Source organism: Gymnodraco acuticeps, unplaced genomic scaffold (genome assembly GCF_902827175.1).
Source record: "Gymnodraco acuticeps unplaced genomic scaffold, fGymAcu1.1, whole genome shotgun sequence".
NCBI classification, from domain to species: domain Eukaryota; kingdom Metazoa; phylum Chordata; class Actinopteri; order Perciformes; family Bathydraconidae; genus Gymnodraco; species Gymnodraco acuticeps.
Genome location: NW_022990423.1, coordinates 94173 through 115788, shown reverse-complemented (window position 1 = coordinate 115788; position 21616 = coordinate 94173). Strand labels below are relative to the sequence as shown.

Sequence of the window (21616 nt, the reverse complement as noted above, 5' to 3'; positions counted from 1 at the left end):
AGCTGAAGCAAGTGCTTCATCCAAAAGGACAGGAGGATGGACTTTGTGTTTGAGTGATTTGATCATCAAAGGTAGGCCTAAGTCATTTTCAATGTGGACCGCCGTGCCGACTTAATTCATTTGTAATTGTTACCAGTGGCGTCCTAAAATCCGGAAGTAAGCTGCTCTCGGTTTCCCTCGACAGAAAGCAATGGGAGTTCTCCATAGGATTTTGGAAAATAAGGTCAGTGGAAAACAAACCTGTTAGATAAATGCAAGTTTTTTTCAGTCGGATAATATCCACATGTCTACCCTACTTTTATTACATTACATTGCATTTAGCTGACGCTTTTATCCAAAGCGACTTAATTTTAATTTTCAGTTCTTCTTTCTCAGCCCGAAGATGTGCCTCCTTAACTGCCAAGGCTTGACTTTGCTTTAGCGAGACAGCCTTGGCTTCCAAAGCTGCACGCTTTACTTCCTCTCTTAGTCGTGCTGAGGATGCTGTTGAAGCGGATGAAGCCCTGCTAGCTCTACTGGATCTTGACACCACATATACACTGTCCATATGAGAAACATCATCGTTGCAGGCTTGTGGTATTTCTTTGTAATGCTCATCACAATTAATCCACACATCAGCTTCATTAATAAAGTCCTGAAACCTCTGAGATTTAGGCTCAAACCAGCACTCTTGATCATGGCTCTTTTCTTCTTCATTCATAAAAAGCACAACTGAGCAGTTACAGTCTTTAAACTCCTCAAAGATTGCTTTGAAAAGTTTCATATTTTAGATAACTTCCATCAAGTTACAGGTGTTGCCCATTAAAGGCTCAACTTCATTCATTTTGGCAGTGAGTTGTCTTAATTTACCTCTCCTTGCATTGATGCAGAGCTGTAGCCGCTGCTCCATGGCCTTTTCCGTTGGTTTTGCTGCCCTCTTGTGGGCGTCGACCGTAAACGCACCCTCAGTGGCGCTGTCCTCCGACATTATTCAGCCGGGTTGGCTGAACAAAAGACAACAGCTGTTTTACCAAGTGGCTCGAACTCCAACGGAAAGGCATGCAGAGTAGCGTGACAGCCTGCAGTCCATCTCCACACTGTAGAGGATAATCCAAATGGTCCCTTGCCCCAGTAGCCAAGATCAGATCCACTTTGTTTCTGCCGCGGCTCCAGTAGCCAGGATCAGATCCACATCCGACAATTCCATAGATAGTAGGTTCCTACACACGCTAGTAATCCTCACGACGTTGTCGGAAGTTTTTGACTTAATGTAGTGGCCAATTGTCCAAAGAAAATTAATGTTCAAAGGCCACTTAGTCTAGGAGGCGAGCTCGAGTATTGACTCGCGTATATTCAAAAAATCAGATACCTTGCTCGTTCCATTCAGGTGCTTTATTGAGAGGTTCAATAGATCAGCTGGCGGCCCACTGCCGACGTGCAACATTTGCACGGTATTTAAACAAATAAACAAACAAGATCCCTTGGTCATACGGATGTGTGCGGTCAAAAACTTTTCCCAACTTCCTCTCTAGACTTCCTGCTGTGTCATGCTGGCAGCGTCATTTATACCTGAGCACGCTCCTACGATTGCTTTTTATAAATAATAACAACATCTAAATTAGAGCTGTCCATAAGCAAGATAACACGTTACAAAACAGTAAAATAATCATTCATAGTTATTCAGCTCATTTAGGCCTAAGTTAAATTAAAGAATATTCAATTGGCTCACAAACCCATCATTCATTACCATAAAATAATGTGCCTAAATGGCTCTTACAATCTCTCTCTCTATATATATATATATGTCTTTCATTGAACAATATCTGAATATTCCCAGGTCATTGAACATTTTTTTTCATAATTTTAGCTCTAAGAATAATGGGTTTGTATGATCCCTATAGCCGACATTTTTAATAAGTCTTATTGCTGTTTTTTGTAGAATAAATAGGGATTGTGTTGTATTTTTATAATTACTGCCCCAAACCTCTGCACAGTAACTTAAATAAGGTAACACCAATGAACAGTAAAGAATGTGAGAATTTTGATCAAGAATCTGTTTTGCCTTGTTGCAATACTTCTTGAGACTTTGGAATGAATATGTTTTATGTGAGGTTTCCAGCTAATAGTTGTTATATGTTTCCACACGGACCCTGTTGAGGGGAACACACACCGGAGCAGGCATGCGGATGAAGCCAGGGTGTAAATGTTATGCTACGTTCTATGTAAAAGTTGAATAAAGTGTAAGCAGCTAAAAGTGCTTCAACCGTCCTTTCTTGTAATATGAGGTGTCCAGCCTTTGGAAAGCGCTGCAAAAAATGTGGTAAAGAAAAATCATTTTTCTGTCAAATGTAAAACCACACAGGATAAAGACAAGAGAGGAAGACAAGTACACCAAGTGACTGAACAGGACAGTGAGGAATATGAGGACATCTTGAGTGTCACCACTACAGAGATACTGACAGTGACTGGTAAAGAGGCCGGGGAGGACAAAGCCAAGAACAGCCAGCTTTTCGCAGGGATGCTAATCGACAAGGACATAGGCGGCGCGTGAGGCTCAGGTTTGGGAAGGCTGAATAACTTTTTTTACCTGACGCTGCCCACCTCCGGCGTCTATAGAAAAGAGATCAACTCAGTGTGCGGAGTTTAAATCTCTCAAGTCATATTACAGGATAAAGGAAATACAGTTTAAACTGCCGTATGCAGAGAAGACGCCGACGTGTCAATATCATTCATATTACATCATCAATCAGATCATCGATCATATAATATCATAATATATCATATATTTCCTTATCTGAGTCAGCTGAGCCGTATCTAGCCGTGCAACACTTACAGTGTCACATACTGTATGCAGAAGTATTATTTTATGCAACACATTATGTTGACGAAACACTCGAGTCAAATGTAATTAAAGTCAGATCCACTCGTGTCTTAGATGGGGCAGTGATATCATAAAACTATACGCTTTCAAACACTCGGTAGGCCTAGTTATTTTTTAACCAGTTGTTCTGTATTCACCTTGCAGGTGCAACTCTGTGGTTTCCTGGATTATATGTTTAAGTCATGGATGTTTAAAGCTCATATTTGTCTAATATTAGTTTACTTTTCATTAATGAAGTATGACGCTGCGCTGTCAGTTCAATTGTCCCTGTTTGTGATTGGTCAAATGTAGCTAACCCCACCCCCGTGAACGCGCTCTCAGCTGGTGAGAGAAACCCTGGCTTGATTTACCGAGTTGATAACCAGCGTCGTAGGACCGCTTAGGGAGATCTCATTTGTTAGTTTGTTGTTGTTAGTTAGTTTGCTACTCAAACATATCATGGGTATGTTGAACTGGCTTCGTAGTACAGAGCACAGGTGGCTGCATAGCAGCGCTAATGTTAAAGACACAGACATTATATTTGTATTTTACCAGGATGCAGTGACACAAATATTTGGGAAGGCTTAGTCTTCCCTAGCCTACAGCACCCGCCACGCCCTGCTAATCGGCAAGGAGCTGGTGAAGTTTCAGATAGACTGTGGAGTAGTGTTAATTTCGTTGACTAAATCTATGATGAAATATGTTCGTCAACGACCTTTTTTTCCATGACGAAAACGAGACGATGACGAGACGGTGTTACCCTTTAACTGGTTACACCGGGGAACTCGTTACGTTACGTTAACGGTAGGAATGGGGCGTGTACTTTGAGGAGCCATTGTCGAATAACCAGGAAATACACATTTCGATCGCTTCTTTTGTTGTTTACATTTATCTTTTGGTATATTTGGCTCCATAGGAACACTTTGATGCACATTCAGTACCAGTGTGTGAGGTTGTGGTTGCGATGCCGATATCCGGACGCGTACAGCGAGGACTACAAAATGACAATGAGGTGACTGGGGATGTCTGTTCAAAAACATTGCAAACGTGAATAAATCATTTCAAATATGTATTTGTCTCCGACTTTCATTTGTACATCGTTGTTAATGTGATGTTTAGTAGCTTTGATAGCTGTCCATACCTCCAGACAGCCTAAAAGTAAGACACTAGTTGTTTACTCACAGCCCGAATGCAGCATCGAGATCCGTGGCCAGCTGTGATCCTCTCCGATTAACTTGTGACAGGACTTCTTTAGCTATTCTCCAGCGAGCAAGGTTTTTATTAAATACCTCCATCCCTCTCATCACAACAAGACTCTACACTGTGCAGAAAAAAAACAACATAAATGAAAATAACCTTGCTGGATAGCTTAGAATGAAACAAACAAACTATCTTCCATGGCTGATACTGATGTCACAGTAACGGCTAAACCACAGACAAGTCCAGCGGGGGGGGGGGGGGGGGGGGGGAACAAGTTGAATCCATATAATGAAATTGTTATTTTATATAAAAAAAAGAAATGTGCTTTTCCAGACACTCAAGAAAGCAACATTCCATGACTTGTCGCTATCAGGGCTGTTAGGGAAAACATCAGGCAATATATATTGTGAGATTATTAAGTTTCTAAGAGAAATTGATTAATTTAAAATAATCTAGAGTTTTGGTTCTTTCTTTTGTTTCTTTTGTTTCTTGTTTTCCGCAGTCTCTTGTCCACACTCCAGTCCAGTTGGTGGCGGTAATGCGCCTACAAGTTGGTTTGCCAACCGCCAATAAACACGAAAGAAGAAGAAGAAGAAAACGAGAGAAGAAGAAGAAGAAGAAGAAGAAGAAGAAGAAGAAGAAAACGAGAGAAGATGAAGAAGATGCACCTTTAAAGTTCTTTGCAATCCGCCAAAAACCGAGAGGAGGAGAAGGAGAAAAGAAGAGGTGAGTGTATTTACACCTCTTAGCTTAGCTTACAGTTAATCACGAATCAGAAGTTATCTTATTTAACACAACAGCTATAATCTTGGAAGAAAGAAACTCACAAAAAAACTTTAAAATGTGCGACAAAAATAGTCTCAAACTATCTTTAAATAAAGTCTGAAAGCTACAGTTATTATTCCAGTTCGGCTCTGGGGGAGTAACAGTTGATTTGTAATGCTCAGCTGACTTTATGTTAGTTATTTATTACACCAGTTGTCTTTAAGACGGTTTGAGTTGTTGTGTTGGTGCTCTTTACCATAGATATGGTTTTAAATATATGCTAACTAGCTTATTAGCATCGCCATTCACCGCGACGTAGCATTTTTCCCATTGAAATGAATGGGGTTCTTCAGTTAGCAGCTAACGCTAAGCTAAGCGACGGTTTAGCTCATTAGATAAATAGATATACTTTATTTAAATAATGATTTATCTTAAACTGGGAAATGAATGTGTCACAGCAGAAGTGTTTTCAGGCATTACACGAGTTAAACATATTTAAAAGATGCAATAAGATATAATAAAAATGAAGCATTAGCAGCAAGTATACACACAGGACACATATCACTAGAGTATCTAAAGAATACACAATATACAGCAAATACTGTATACATGGAGTACATTAAACAGTCTCACTAGCTAATCTTTGCTTTCTGTGTTAACTTAGTGATAGTTACACACTGATAGCGTTATAACCGTGGTTCAAACAACCATTAATGTCACTTTCTATGTAAATAAAGTCATTTAAATTAAATCAAAGTGAACAAACTGTGAGCTGTAAGTTAGAATGTAAGTTGCTACACAGATTATGATGAATTATATCTAAATATTTGTGTAATATTAATAATAATTTACACAGAAAACCAACTTGTTATTGTAATGGTTAAAGTAATTTGCATGTAACATTAATAACTATCTGACCTTTCTATCATTTTCTCCTCTGCTTAGCATCACATTGACCAAATGGATCAATTTGGACCATGTTTACGTCACAGCAGCATAGATAAGACAAGGCACTGCACATGATGTGATAAAACACTACATATAAGCATCTAGAAATAGAACATATCATTGAATAAACTCTTTGAATTCCTCCTCTTCACTCCTGACAGTTTATGATGAATTATATCTAAATATTTGTATTATATTAATAATGAAGGAGCTCTGTGGTCTTCATCAGGACATCTGATGAGCAGCATGGAGGAGAAGAAAGAGACCCCTGGAGCTCAGGTCAGTGTGCACTTCATCACAATATATTCCTAATTCCAGCGTTTCCGCCAGGCGGGCGTCTTGCCTTCATTTGACACCCTTATTCAGCTCGGAACGCCCTATACAGACATAAATAAAGCAGCGACTGTATTCGCCATGACACGACAGTCTGTGGTTTGTACTTGTTTAACTTCTGTCTAGTTTCTGAAAATATATGACTAGGGTTGGGTACCGAGAACCGGAACCGGTTTCAACATTTCGATTCCAACGGCATCATTTAGAAATGTGAATTTCGGTTCCGCTTTTCGATGCCTGAGGAAATGTTTCTCGCCGCTCTCCATAGCCTACTGTATGACTGCGGCGGGGCTGGAAAATGTAGCGTTGTACCTACACTTCCTACAGCATAACCTGAGACCAGGGCCGGCCCGTCGCACTGGCGTTATAGATTATTCGCCTAGGGCGCCAGATCTGTGGAGGCGCTGCACTGACGGCTCTGGGAGGGAAAACAAATGTTTTGACCGTTGGTGCTCATCCTAATTTTCGGCCTTGATGCAACAACATTCATAATTAAGTAAATGTAACACCCTTTTCATCCCGGTTGCACTTTTCATTTCCCCTGTACGATGGGCGCTGTAAGTCATGAAAATGGGGGATGTTGGCTTATCTGGCACCCGCAGCTCACAGCCAAAGTGCGAGTGAGCGAGGGAGGGAGAAAGGGAGGGCGCTGTTGTTATTAGCATCTGGTGCTAGCTGCTCTAACGGAAGAAGAATATGTTTCTACAATGATGCGGAGGGAGAGTCCTCTCCAGTCAGACTGAGAGGCTGATAACTTCAGCTCAGTGAGGTAAAGGAGATAGTTCACTTTAGTCTAAGTTATCTCAGTGGGTCTCAAACGTTTTGATCACAATTTATGTAAACACATATTTCCAAGGCACTTCTTTATAATTATTGGGATAAAACAGGTTTGAAATCATTCCAATGTATACTATAGGACAGTAAACCAGACATATTGTTTTAAACTGAAGAGATAAAAAGATATGCATAAATAAAATGGTAAAATAAGATATGAATGAACAACAAAAATAAAATACGTTACATGTATTTATTATTGGCTATGGGTTACTGGTTATGTTCACATACTTATTTGATTATTAAAATGTAAACCGATCTTTTTCATATGGGTGTTTAGCAGAGGTGGGACCAAGTCATTGTTTTGCAAGTCCGAGTCAAGTCTCAAGACTTTGCGTTCGAGTCAAGTCTCAAGTCAGGATGTTCAAGTCCAAGTCCTAAACTTTGACAAAACGAGTCTTAAACACGTCATTAAGTGCTTTTCACCAAATGTAATGTAACCATGCCGCTCCTCCGCTCCCTTCACTGGCTTCCGGTAACTGCTCGAATCCACTTCAAGACACTGGTACTTGCGTACCATGCTGCGAATGGATCTGGCCCTTCCTACATCCAGGACATGGTTAAACTGTACACCCCAGCACGTGCACTCCACTCTGCATCAACCAAACGGCTCGCTGCACCCTCGCTGCGAAGGGGACCCAAGTTCCCATCAGCAGAAACACGTGGGTTTGCTATCCTGGCTCCAAAATGGTGGAATGAGCTCCCCATTGACATCAGGACAGCAGATAGCTTACACACCTTCCAGACTGAAAACTCATCTCTTTACTAACAAATCACTTATATACTAACAAATAACTGGCTTATCTAGAACCAGTTGAGTAGCACTTGAAATGTTTGGCTCTATGAAACCTGATGTACTTATATGATTCTGTTTTCTTCAAGATTATATCTTCCTGGTCGAATGTACTTACTGTAAGTCGCTTTGGATAAAAGCGTCAGCTAAATGTAATGTAATGACATCGATCAACAGAATAATACTTAATAATCAAATTGCTCTTTATTAGTCACATTCATAATTTAATAATCCATTTTCTCTCTGGTGGTAAAGTAACGTTTTTCTTTTCGAATTTAAGAGGGATCAGTAAGGTAAGGCTACTGTGACGGTTTGATTCAGAAGGAGTTTAATGTATAGGATCCCTGATGTTAAGGTGACCAGAATGTTTATTTCCACTGTGTACAACATGTTGTAAGGGACCCACAATCTATCTTTATGCAAGGGATAATGTGCAGCGAGGCGGGCTCTGGGGAAAAGAACACCTGAATCTAGATCCCTCTGCAGGTGGTACTTTAAGTATATTTTGATGCTAATACTTTTGTACTTTTACTTGTAACATTTTGAATGCAGGACTTTTTATCGTAACCGAGTATTCCTAAACTCTGGTACTTTTACTCAAGTACAAGATCCGAACTTCAACCACCTCTGGCAATAAATCCTGAGTGGTTACCAACAAAAAAACCCAACCCTAGATATGAGGAGCTGTGAGCTCTGAGGGCTAACAGCTAACGGCTGATGTTGGTTTTGTGGTTCACATTGTCACTACCCGATCTGCAGCCCTGCCCTATCTGCAGTGCGCATGTGCGAGATGGTCCGCCATATCTGACAACTCCATACGGCAACTCTAATAGGACATTTGACGTCTAGACGGCTGCCTGGCCTACCAAGGCCTAACTATACCGTACGAGGCCCTGCAGTGGAAATGCGCCATAAGTGGATGTCATTGAAGATGTGATTGTCTTTACAAGAGCAGTCTCAGTGCTGTGGTTTGGACGAAAGCCTGACTGGAACACATCCAAACAGTTATTTAAATGCAAGAAATTACTCAACTGTTGAACAACTACTTTTTCAATGATTTTACCTAGAAAAGGGAGGTTTGATATGGGCCTGTAATTGTTCATTACTGAAGCGTCTAGATTATTCTTTTTTTAAGAGCGGTTTAATGACTGCAGTTTTCAGAGCCTGTGGAAAAACACCTGAGCGAAGAGACTTGTTTACTTTGTGAAGTAGATCTGAGGCCATGCAAGGAAAAACATCTTGGAAAAACCCTGTTGGAATAATATCAAGGTAGCAGGAGGAGGATTTCAGAAGTTGAATAATGTCCTCTAGGTTTCTATCATTAATCTGATGGAACTATGTCATGGTGTTTGAGTTGATTTTAGGTGGACACAGGGACAACACATCTGCTGTACCTGATGCAGAGGCACTGACTGCTTGTCTGATTTTCTGAATGGGGGGGATACTGATACTGTGGGGTTTGTTAGTCTGTCGACGGTAGCAAACAAGGCACATGCATTGTTTTTGGCAATGATGTCAGAGAAGAAAGACTGTCGTCCAATTTACAATTCCAAATGATAAAAGCCAAGTCTCTCTTTATAGATTTCAAAGTGAACCTGGAGATTTGTTTTTCTCCACCTACATTCAGCTTTTCGACACACTATTTTTTCTGTTCTCACGGTCATGGCCTTTCTCCATGGAGATATTTTCTTCCCAGTCACTTCCTTTACCTTAGTTGGAGCAATGGCATCTATAACATTTTTTATTTTTGAATTAAAATGATCTACTAGCTCATTTACTGAGATGTTAGCAGGGGCAAGTGTGGAAGAAACATCCTGAGTAAACATTTCCCTAGTGTTTTCAGTTAAATATCGCTTTGTGGTTACCTCTTTTTGAACATTTGTGTGAACAGAAATAGAGCTCTCAAAGGAATGAACAGAGAGTGCAACATCAGTCACCACAACCTCAGAGATATTCAGACCCTTTGAGATCATTAAGTCCAGAGTGTGCCCCTTGTTGTGCGTGGGCTCCGTCACATGCTGAGTCAGTCCATTGAATTGATTTATTTAAAACAAGGGACAGTGTACATTAATCAACATATTAAAAACATGTAAAAGTACTCAAATTAGCCAAAAGGCTAGTTTTCATCGATAGTCCCTTTGCCAGATGGTGATTGACATCCTAAAAGCAATAATAAAAATACCACAACATTGTTATACCATTGTACATATTTACAATAGATGACATCACTGAATACAGATAAGAGCAAGTCATGATAATAAATACAAAAAGTACAATACACACACATACACACACCTACACCCACACATCAGTGCTGACACTGTTGATTATTAATGAGCCACTTTTTAACACTGTGCTTGAATGTGTAGTAGGATGAGGACTCTCTTATTGAATTGGGGGGGGGGGCGGACTGGACAGAGGCCGTGGGGGAACACCCGAGACCGGGCAAGGTAGAAAAAGCCAAAAAAATAAACAAATAATAAAACCGGGGAAAATAGGGAGGAAAGTGAAAGAAAGTGTCCGAAAATAGGCACTCGTGAGGCGGGCAGAGTCTCCTGTCAACTCCCGTTACATTCCTCCATGGTGTCATTTGAGCAAAAAACTTTTACGAGAACCAGGATGGGTCGGTCAAAACGGCTTGACCAAGGCCGACCCAAAGTACAAGGTGATGAGTCTCCATTGTGATTTTAAAATGTTTTTCCCCCCCACCGAAAAAAAACGTGTGATTGAATTTTTCAAATCACAATGGAGATTCACCTTGCACTTTGGGTGCTCTGGAGACTCTCCTGTTTTGCCGATCCGGTACTTGAACAAATAACTCTACACCCCTGGCCGAAATGTTCCTAAAATGAAGTCCGAGTTTGAAATATATCTCAAATAATGTATGTATTTCCCCACATAAACATAACGGTCTGCAATGAAACGGCTTTCTCCTGTGCGCTCCACTTCCTACTTTCTCCTTTCTCTCTCTTTTTTTTCTTTCATTGCCCTCTAGGGGCTTCGTACAATACAAAAACAAATGCAAATATTTTATTTTAAAAAGTAAAGTCCTTTCGAGTCATCTGTCTCAAGCCTAAGTCTCAAGTCTCAAGTCATGAATACAAAGTCAAGTCGAGTCTTTTATCAATGTTAGTCAAGCAAGTCTCAAGTAAAAAAATATGCGAGTCAAATCATGTGACTCGAGTCCCCCACCTCTGGTATATACTGTGGTTAGAATATTGCTGTATTACTGTATCAAATATAATCAACACAAACAGTTGATAAGTAGTATTTTGTTAACTCAAGGTTTATATTAAGTGAGTTTTTATTGTGTTAACTTGTGTATTTATGCTCTTTAGATTGACTTTCTCCCTTTCTCTGTCCGTCTGTTCTAGAAACCGAAAGGAAGAGAGAGACGTCACAGCTGTCAGCAATGTGACAAATCCTTTACAGCATCTGGAAATTTAAAGCGCCACCTGCGTATTCACATGGGAGAAAAACCGTACAGCTGTGAAGAGTGTGGGACAACTTTCACTCAATCAGGTAATCTCAAAACACATCAACGTATTCATACTGGAGAAAAACCGTACTGGTGTGAAGAGTGTGGGACAACTTTCACTACATCAAGTGCTCTCAAAACACATCACCGTATTCACACTGGAGAAAAACCGTACTGCTGTGAAGAGTGTGGGAAAACTTTCACTACATCAAGTGATCTCAAAACACATCAACGTATTCATACTGGAGAAAAAGCTTACAGCTGTGAAGAGTGTGGGACAACTTTCACTACATCAGGTGATCTCAAAACACATCACCGTATTCACACTGGAGAAAAACCTTACTGGTGTGAAGAGTGTGGGAAAACGTTCAATGCATCAGGTGCTCTCAAATCACATCAACGTATTCACACTGGAGAAAAACCATACTGGTGTGAAGAGTGTGGGAAAACTTTCAATACATCAAGTAATCTCAAAACACATCTTCGTGTTCACTCAGGAGAAAAACCATAGTGGTTTTAACCTGTTGAGCCCAGGAGCCCCCGATATCGGGGAGAAAAACGCGTCATTGCAGGAGACAGCAGAGTGTAGTTTTGTAGTGTGTTATTTTTTAAATAAATCTGCTCCTGTTGAAGACAAATGTATCCTATGTTTCCTAATTGTTATGGTGTAAGTAAACCTTCCTAGAAGTGTTAGTCGGGTGTTAAACATGTAAGGACTGTGGCAAAGTCCACAGGCACACACACCATTTACAGAAAAAAGAAATGTAATTTAAAAAATCTTTATAGAAACACTTGCATTTGGATGGAATGATTACATATAGTGATAATAACATTATTTATGATGGTATGCAAATGTACCCAAAGGTCATTCCGCCTGGACTTGTTTTTGCTAAACCTCTAAAAAGGTCAAATTTCACTTGTTTTGCCTCAATCTTGATACAGGGTTCTTATTATATGTTATACTCTGGATTCCTAAAGCTTTTAGTCTACCATACCATCATTCAAGGGTGGTTTTCGCTATAAGTAATGGGTTTTTTATAGGCGGAGGTAAGAATTTACCTTTTTTTTTACTATGTTCCATCTGAATTTACTCTGACACAGAAACATCTATATTGATTCTGACACTTCTACACCCAACTCACAGATGTAACCTTGCTTTTGATAAAATAAATTATTCATATAACCCTTTTAGAAGTTAAGTTAGTCATTTGTTTTGGGCATGTCATTTTCAAGCCTGAAACAGGCTCAGGGCTTAACAGGTTTTTCACAGTTTACAATAAACAATTCCCATCTATTGGCCTTGTGTTGGGTAATCCTTTTTTCCATTACAGATCCCATCCCAACTGCGCCATCTGTTGACGTAACATCAGAATTGACAGACATAATGTTCACTGTTCCTTTAAGTTTCGTTTTCTGGCTGTCTGTCTGCCGCTGTTTCAAACAGCTGACATTATTGCAGCATTACATCCGAGCCATTGTCCAATGCAGCTTATGTTTCCAATATACAATCTTATACGATCCAGTTTTAATGCTGCTCATACCCGGCCGCTTTCCCAGCCTTGGCTCTCGGCCTCTCCTTTCGCCGTCTTGATGAGCGCAGGTGGTGACAATCTCCAGCTGATTGTGGCGTGTTGTCCAGCTGATCCGGGATGATGGTGTCAGTTGTGAAGTAAGTTTGTCCGGTGAAAACGATCCTTAATCCAATGCGATATGTTTCTTATATTGTCCAGTTTCACTCATAGAGTAAGATTCTACTTAATGTAATGGCAGTTTAAATGTTCCAGTGTCCTATATCTTTTTGCCATTACTTCACAGGAGGGTTTAGAGTGATCCTGACGCAGACACAAACATATGAAGTTCCGGTCTTTTGCTGCAGTTTTAGAATGATGTTTTATTGCTTTACATACCAAGGTTTAAGTACACGGTGTCAATAGTTGTAGTATGAGCATCTGCTGGGGCTGGCTGGTAGAATCGGTATGCTCTTCCTCTTCTGTCATCTATGACCCCTTTTATACACCCCGCCACCTAGTGTTCAAAAATAATATTGCTCTATTCATATAAATAAGGTAAACTGAGACACCAACAACACCCATAAAATGGCAAACCTTTTCTTAAAGTATTCACCTTCATGTATCTGGAACATATTTACGATGTTTTCAGTGTGATTCTATTCTCTTGTTGAATTGATCAGACTACCAAAAATAAAATGGCCTTCGAAACAGACTCGTAACCCTGCATATTTGTTGTGTTTTGCAGCATATTATAAACATGTCATTCCCTTATCTTCAAATACCCCAGGTTGTGTAGTGATGTATTTGAGGTGTACTGTCCACATCGCAGACCTGAAGTCGTGCAGTCAATGTATGCGAAGTGTACAGGACCTTGGTCTCTGAGACTCAAAAAAGCCTTTCTCGCCTACCTGTCCACTTTGCAGACCTGAGATCCTGCAGTCATTTCTCAAAGATGGTGTGGCATATAGGGAGGTGCAATCTCCTGATGGTATAGACTGTATTATAGTGGACATCTGCAACCCTAGAAAACAAGATAACATTAGGATAATCAATTTATACAACCCATGTCCAAATCTAACCACTGATATATTTAAAGAAATAGCAGAATATAAACATAGGAAGGAAGTCTGGTGTGGTGATTTCAATGCACACAACAGTCTATGGGGCAGCAACCATACAGACAGTAATGGAAACATAGTGGAAGAAATGCTGGAGGAAAGAACACTAGTATGCCTTAATGATGGACATGGCACAAGAGTAGATGTTCACAGGGGGAAAGTCTCATGCCTGGATCTGACATTAGTGTCAAACTGTTTGGTTCATACATGCGAATGGTTTGTTTTGAATTACTCCACTGTAGGAAGCGACCATTATCCAGTGCTTACTAAAATGAAAAAAGACAAAAAGAAAAGTCTTCTGCCTGGATTTAAAAGTAGTCAGAGTTGTAGCGGACCTGAAGGTTTCTGGGAGTTTGTTCCAGATATTAGGAGCATAATAACTGAACGCTGCTTCTCCATGTTTAGTTCTGACTCTGGGGACAGAAAGCTGACCAGTCCCTGAAGACCTGAGAGATCTGGATGGTTCATCATTTAGCAGGAGGTCAGAAATGTATTTTGGGCCTAAACCATTCAGTGCTTTATAAACCAGCAGCAGTATTTTGAAATCTATTCTTTGACACACAGGAAGCCAGTGTAAAGACTTCAGAACAGGAGTGATGTGATCCACTTTCTTAGTGTCAGTGAGGACTCGAGCAGCGGCGTTCTGAATCAGCTGCAGCTTTCTAATAGATTTTTTAGTGAGACCCGTGAAGACACCATTGCAGTAGTCCAGTCTACTGAAGATAAAAGCATGGACAAGTTTTTCCAAATCCTGCTGTGACATTAGTCTTTTAATCCTAGATATGTTCTTTAGGTGATAGTAGGCTGATTTAGTAACAGTTTTAATGTGACTGTTGAAACTCAGGTCAGAGTCCATGACTACAGCTAGATTTCTGGCTTTATCTGTTGTTTTGAACATTGTAGACTGAAGCTCAGCGCTAACTTTTATACGTTTTGACTTGGCTCCAAAGACCATTACCTCAGTTTTGTCTTTGTTTAATTGGAGAAAGTTCTGACACATCCAGTCATTGATTTGTTCAATGCACTTACTCAGTGTTTGAATTGGAGCATAGTCTCCTGGTGAAATTGTTACGTAATTTGTGTGTCATCTGCATAGCTATGGTAACTTATTTTGTTGTTCTTCATTATCTGAGCCAGTGGTAGCATGTAGATGTTAAAGAGAAGAGGCCCCAAGATGGAGCCTTGAGGTACCCCACATGTCATATTTGTCAACTCAGATGTGTATTTACCTATAGAAACAAAGTTGTTTCTGTCCCTTAAGTAGGATTCAAACCAATTTAGAACTGTTTCCGAAAGTCCCACCCAGTTTTCTAGTCAGTCTAGTAATATGTTGTGGTCAGTAAAATACACACAAAAGAGAACATGGACATACATACACGTACTTACTTACATACATGTATTCAAAGACAGAACAAAGAAAAAAAAAAATTAATATTTAAAAAAAAACAGATAAAAAGAGACACAAGAAAAAAACAGAAAAAGAAAATTACACATACATTCGTTGTTCCCCCCCTTTCTTCTTAATATAGTGTCTTAATTTCAGCTATGTAGGCTCTCATAGAGCCCCAGACAGATTCAAATAGTTTTGAGGAGCCCCTCAGGTTATATTTAATCTTCTCCAGGTTCAGGTACAACATTACATCTTTAAGCCATAGAGATGCTTTAGGTGGTATAGGAGATTTCCATTCTAGGAGTATTCTTCTACGTGCTAAGATAGATGCAAAGGCTATACTGTCTTTAGTTCCCCCCTTATCATTCGGTGACCAGGTAGTACTCCAAAAATGGCAGCTTCTGCACATGGTGTCAATACCACGTCCAAGGCCTCAGCGAGGTGTTTGAAAATGCTTGTCCAGTATCCTTGTAGGCGAGGACAAGACCAAAACATATGAGTCATGTTTGCTGGTGACATGTGGCATCTGTTACAGGTATCCATAACATTTGGGTATATTTTGGAGAGTTTAAAGTTGGTGTAATAGATACGGTGGACAACTTTTAGTTGAATAAGATTAAGCCTGGCACAGGACGTACTATTGTTCACTCTCGCTAATGCGCCATCCCAGACCTCATCATCTATAGCTTGGACTAGTTCCTCTTCCCAATCTTGTTTGATTTTACCAAGCGATGTTTCTGTGAGACGAAATTGTAAATTCTTGAAATCAAACCTTTTTCGGTTGTTAGAGTGTCCAGAATTCAGTCAATTATTGAATCCGGAGGGATATTGGGGAAGGAAGGGTTGTTTAGTTTAACCCAGTTTCGGACCTGGAAGTAGCGAAATAGATGAGTGCCTGGAAGGCAACATTTGTCAGAGAGTTGGCTAAAGCTACCGAAAACATTGTTAATGTAAAGGTCCCTTACTCTGAGACCTAATCTCTGCCACATAGAGAAGGCCCCAGCAGTGTAAGGGGGGAGAAAGAGATGGTTGTTGTGAATGGGACTATGAATAGAGGATCCACAGAGTCCATGAGCCTTTCTGAATTGGGACCAAATTCTTAGTGTGGAAACAACAATCGGGTTATTCGAATGTTGAGTTGGCCGGCTGGGTAATGTAGATATGAGCAAAGCCAAGAGTGAGGTATTAGGACAGGATTCGGCTTCAAGCTCACACCAACTCCATGTTGGTTCCTTAGTCCATAGAATTACTTTGTGGATATTGGCTGCCCAATAGTAGTGTCTTATGTTTGGAAGCGCTAATCCTCCTGTAGATCTATGCCTTTGTAAAAGCTCTTTCCTCATTCTAGTAGTCTTCCCTTGCCATAAAAAAGAGGAGATGAGTGTGTCTATTTTACGAAAAAGTGATTTTGGTAGGAAGACTGGCAGACATTGAAAGAGGTACAGAAAGCGAGGGAGAACGTTCATTTTGATACAGTTTACCCTCCCAGCGATAGTTAAATGTAAATTATTCCACCTTTCCAAATCATATTTGAGCTTGTCAATTAGTGGTGGGACGTTATCTTTGTAAAGGTCTGAGAGTTTTCCACTTATATTCACGCCTAAATACTTAAAATTACTCCTAGACATCTTGAAGGTGATGAGTCTATCGGGGATCTGAAGGGCCAGGTCATTTACTCACTCTTGGAAAAGTTTAGCTTGTACCCCGAGAAGGTTCCGAATCGGGTTAACAGATCTATTATCTGAGGAATGGTAGATATAGGGTTAGAAATGAACAATAGTAAATCGTCAGCGTATAACGAGAGTATGTGTTCAGAGCCATATTTGGTGATTCATTGTGTAAAGCTGGCCGATTTAAGCGCAATTGATAGGGGTTCGATTGCCATGGCGAATAGTAACGGGCTTAGAGGGCAACCCTGGCGAGTACCTCTGCCTAGTGTAAAATATTGAGAACTTATCCCGTTAGTACTCACTGAAGCCTTGGGTGAAGAGTATAACAATGCTATCCACGACACAAATTTGGATCCGAGGCTGAACGTCTTAAGGACCTCAAATAGAAAGCCCCACTCCACCCTGTCGAACGCTTTCTCTGCATCCAATGAGACCACCACCTCTAACACAGCTACAGTCTAAAAGCTATCGTCTAACAGCTACAGTCTGAAAGCTAACGGCTATCGGCTAACAGCTACAGTTATTATTCCAGTTCGGCTCTGGGGGAGTAACAGTTGATTTATAATGCTCAGCTGACTTTATGTTAGTTATTTATTACACCAGTTGTCTTTAAGACGGTTTGAGTTGTTGTGTTGGTGCTCTTTACCATAGATATGGTTTTAAATATATGCTAACTAGCTTATTAGCATCGCCATTCACCGCGACGTAGCATTTTTCCCATTGAAATGAATGGGGTTCTTCAGTTAGCAGCTAACGCTAAGCTAAGCGACGGTTTAGCTCATTAGATAAATAGATATACTTTATTTAAATAATGATTTATCTTAAACTGGGAAATGAATGTGTCACAGCAGAAGTGTTTTCAGGCATTACACGAGTTAAACATATTTAAAAGATGCAATAAGATAATAACAATGAAGCATTAGCAGCAATTATACACACAGGACACATATCACTACATCAGGGGTGCCCAACCTTTTTTGAACCGAGAGTTACTTTTAAAGTTGCCAGTCTGCCGAGATCTACCAGTCCAAATAGAGAGGCGTAGCCATTACTGACAGCCTACTACCAGGTAAATACACACTTCTACTTGTATAAAACTGACCTTTGTACGATTAATACTTCATAAAATACTGCAGATGCTTTATCTTACCTCTTTCTAATCTACACACAAGTTCCACAACAATGTTGTTGATACAACAGTGTTGTTGATACAGAGTTGGAGTTTATTCACACGTCACTACAGTGGGTAATGTTTTCAAGAAGCATTGAACAGTGCTGCCACATATGACACAGGAAAAAAGAAAAGACTCTGAACTCTTTCTTTGCCATTATATAAAAATAGTGTTGCTACAAAAGTATATATTAGGCTTACTAATAAGACAACTCAGATCTGATGCTACACAGGAATCTGCTGCCAAAGTGCAATACAAAAGACAAAATTAATAGAATCAAACCCTTTTTTTGTTGCATTTTAGTAGATTATAAAAATAAATGCCTTTTTTAAAATAGGATGCAAGCAACACTAGTTTCTTAACCTGAATTGATAATAGACTATAATCAATTTAAGTTTGCATTCTTATACCATTTTGTACAATAATTATAATGAATAAGTTCAAACAAACTAAAACTTACAGCTGATTAATAACGGTATCTAACTTGAGTTTTTATTATATCAAAAACCTGTTGAAATGCTACTGTTATTTTTACTGTCCCCCAAAAGCCCGTCGGCAGCCTCCAGGAATGCTTCTTACACAACTTCGCCGTCTTTGAAAGACTTCATGTGTTTTGCAAGAACGTGACTGACACGATAAGATGCTCTGGTAGCAGCCTTGCTCTTGTTGTTGGGCCTGGTGAAAATGGACTGCTGTGCATTTAGCTGTCCTCTCAGGCCCCTCCCCTTTTGGGAGCGTAGGGCAGAATTAGGAAGGAATTCTGTCTCGTAGCGTTTGTGCACTGTTTTGAAATGCCGCTCCTAAATTACCCTTCTTCGATAAAGCCACGCTCGCAGTGCAGATGAGACAGAGGGACTTTGAATTGGAATAGATACAAAAATAATCATCCTCCCACTCGGAGTGAAAATTATATATTTTGGGCTTTCTTGCTTCTGCCATAATTGCGGTGTTGTGTGTGTGCAGACTGTCACTCCTGTTGACACGGACAATGTCAGCGAAATAGTGCACTGCCCACCAGCCACGCCCCGACACATGGGGTCACGCTGGCCAATCACAAAGCTTTGATGCGTTCAAGTTAGGAGTGTAACGGTTCACAAACATTTCGGTTCGGTACGTACCTCGGTTTTTTGGTCACGGTTCGGTTCGGTATGTTTTCGGTACAGCAGAATTTTTTTTCACAAAACAAAACATTTAAAAAAAAAAATTATTATTATTAAACTGTGAATAATGTATTCACTCAAATAAATACAAAATATAATAAAATAAACATTAAGGTGCAGCATTTCGATGAACTGAAATAATCTGTATTTGAACTTTACTGTACTAGTACTCACAAAACAAACTATTAGTTTTGGGTTTTTAATTATTATTAAACTGTGAATATTCACTCAAATAAATACAAAATATAATAAAATGAACATTAAGGTGCAGCATTTCGATGAACTGAAATAATCTGTATTTGAACTGTACTGAACTAGCACCTAAGCAGCCAGTTTGACATTAGAACTTGCTTGTCATTGTATTTTCATGTTTTTTTAAAGAAAAATGAACTTGTCCACATTGCTTGCCGAAAGGGCAGATCTGCTGGCACTAACAATGTCTCCTGATGTGGAGAAAACCCTCTCTCTAGGGACAGAGGTAGCAGATACAGCCAGGTAGCGCTTTGCTAACATGGCAACATAAGGATATTTGGTGTTTGTAATAGCTTTGGCTCGGTCTGAACTCTCTGCGAGTGGTGGAGGCTTAAATGCTAGTGGGAGTTGGGTTTGCACTTCAGTCTTTTTTCTTTTGGTACCGGTGATATTCACGTTCGGGTGATGCCTTTTCAAGAGTGTGCAAGTTTGATGTATTGCCAGCCGCATAACTAATTTTAGTTGAACAATGCCGACAAACAGCTTTGGTTCGGTCCACCTGTCTTTGTCCGTCATCCTTGTACGTAACTGCGAAACCAAAATGTTCCCAAACCGGAGACTTCAATGATGCTGGAGGATTTCCGAGCTCAACTTTATCTGCGTTCGCCATTAATTTTAGACAGTTCCTCAAATTACTGACTACATTTGAACGCATCCCTCTGACCAGCTCTCATAGTATGCCTCTGATCCAATGAAATGACTTGCTCGCTCTATGACGCGTTGAACCCAATGTGAGCAAATTACTCTGAATGCTGCGATGCAGCACCTGAGATTACTTCCAAAAAGTTATTCACGTTCTCAATTTTTTACGTTTAACGTTATATTCGTTCGGTACACTTCGGTACACACCTGTACCGAACCGAAGGGCCCGTACCGAATAATTTCGGTACGGGTACGTGTACCGTTACACCCCTAGTTCAAGTGCATTGTTCTGGCACAGGAAGATTATGTTATAGGACGTTAACGATAAAACTGAATATTGTTGTTCTATTTTTAGACACATCTCGCGATCGACTGGGAATCTCGCCGCGATCGACCGGTCGATCGCGATCGACTGGTTGGGCACCCCTGCACTAGAGTATCTAAAGAATACACAATATACAGAAAATACTATATACATGGAGTACATTAAACAGTCTCACTAGCTAATGTCTGCTTTCTGTGTTAACTTAGTGATAGTTACACACGGATAGCGTTATAACCGTGGTTCAAACATCCATTAAAGCAGGGGTGCACATAACTTTTTTGCCCTGGTTCTCAAAGGAGCACCTGGAGATGTTGCTTGGTGCTCATCCTTAAAATGAAATAAACCGTAACTTTTGAGGGGTCTTGACTTTATTTGCCAGACACACGGCACTGAACACACATGCAGAGGTGAACACAAGACAACATTAGCACGACCAGTAATCCTACAAGCTGTCATCACTACCCTCCTGACTGTCTTCCTCTCTGTCAGACATGGTAGCTGATGATGTAGGCCTACTTCTTTCTCTCTGGTTGAGTCTGCGATTAGCTGCTTGCATCCACAAGTCAACAGCTGGTTTTGGGTCGAAAGTCTCTGTTGTCATCTTAGACAAGTGGATGTAATCAAATAAGTATGTGAACATAACCAATAACCTACCATAGCCAATAACAAATGAATGTAACTTATTTTATTTGTGTTGTTCATTCATATCTTATTTTACCTTAACATTTATTTATTTATGCATTTTTTTTTATCTCTCCAGTTTTAAAGGATATTTTTGGTTTATGTCCTATAGTAGGCTATACATTGGAATGATTTCAAACCTGTTTATCCCAATAATTATAAAGGAGTGCCTTGGAAATATGTGTTTACATAAATTGTGACCAAACCGTTTGAACTTAGACTAAAGTGAACTATCTAAACACTCAGAGTCCTTACCTCACTGAGCTGTAGTTAACTTATCAGCCTCTCAGTCTGACTGGAGAGGACTCTCCCTCAACATTATTGTAGAAACATCTTCTTCTTATATCCGTTAGAGCAGCTAGCACGGCACCAGATTCTAATAACAACAGCGCTGGTACCGGTGCACCCTCCCTCTATCCCTCGCTCACTCGCATTTTGGCTGTGAGCTGCGGGTGCCAGATAAGCCAACATCCCCCATTTTCATCACTTACAGCGCCCATCGTAC

At 40.1% G+C, this 21616-nt stretch overlaps 2 pseudogenes; one reads left to right on the top strand and one right to left on the bottom strand.

Annotated features, from left to right (window-relative positions):
• The window catches only part of LOC117551909, a 430097-nt pseudogene extending 418265 nt beyond the window's left edge, over positions 1-11832 (top strand).
• LOC117551913 overlaps positions 1-21616 on the bottom strand; it is a 75113-nt pseudogene that overhangs the window by 15866 nt on the left and 37631 nt on the right.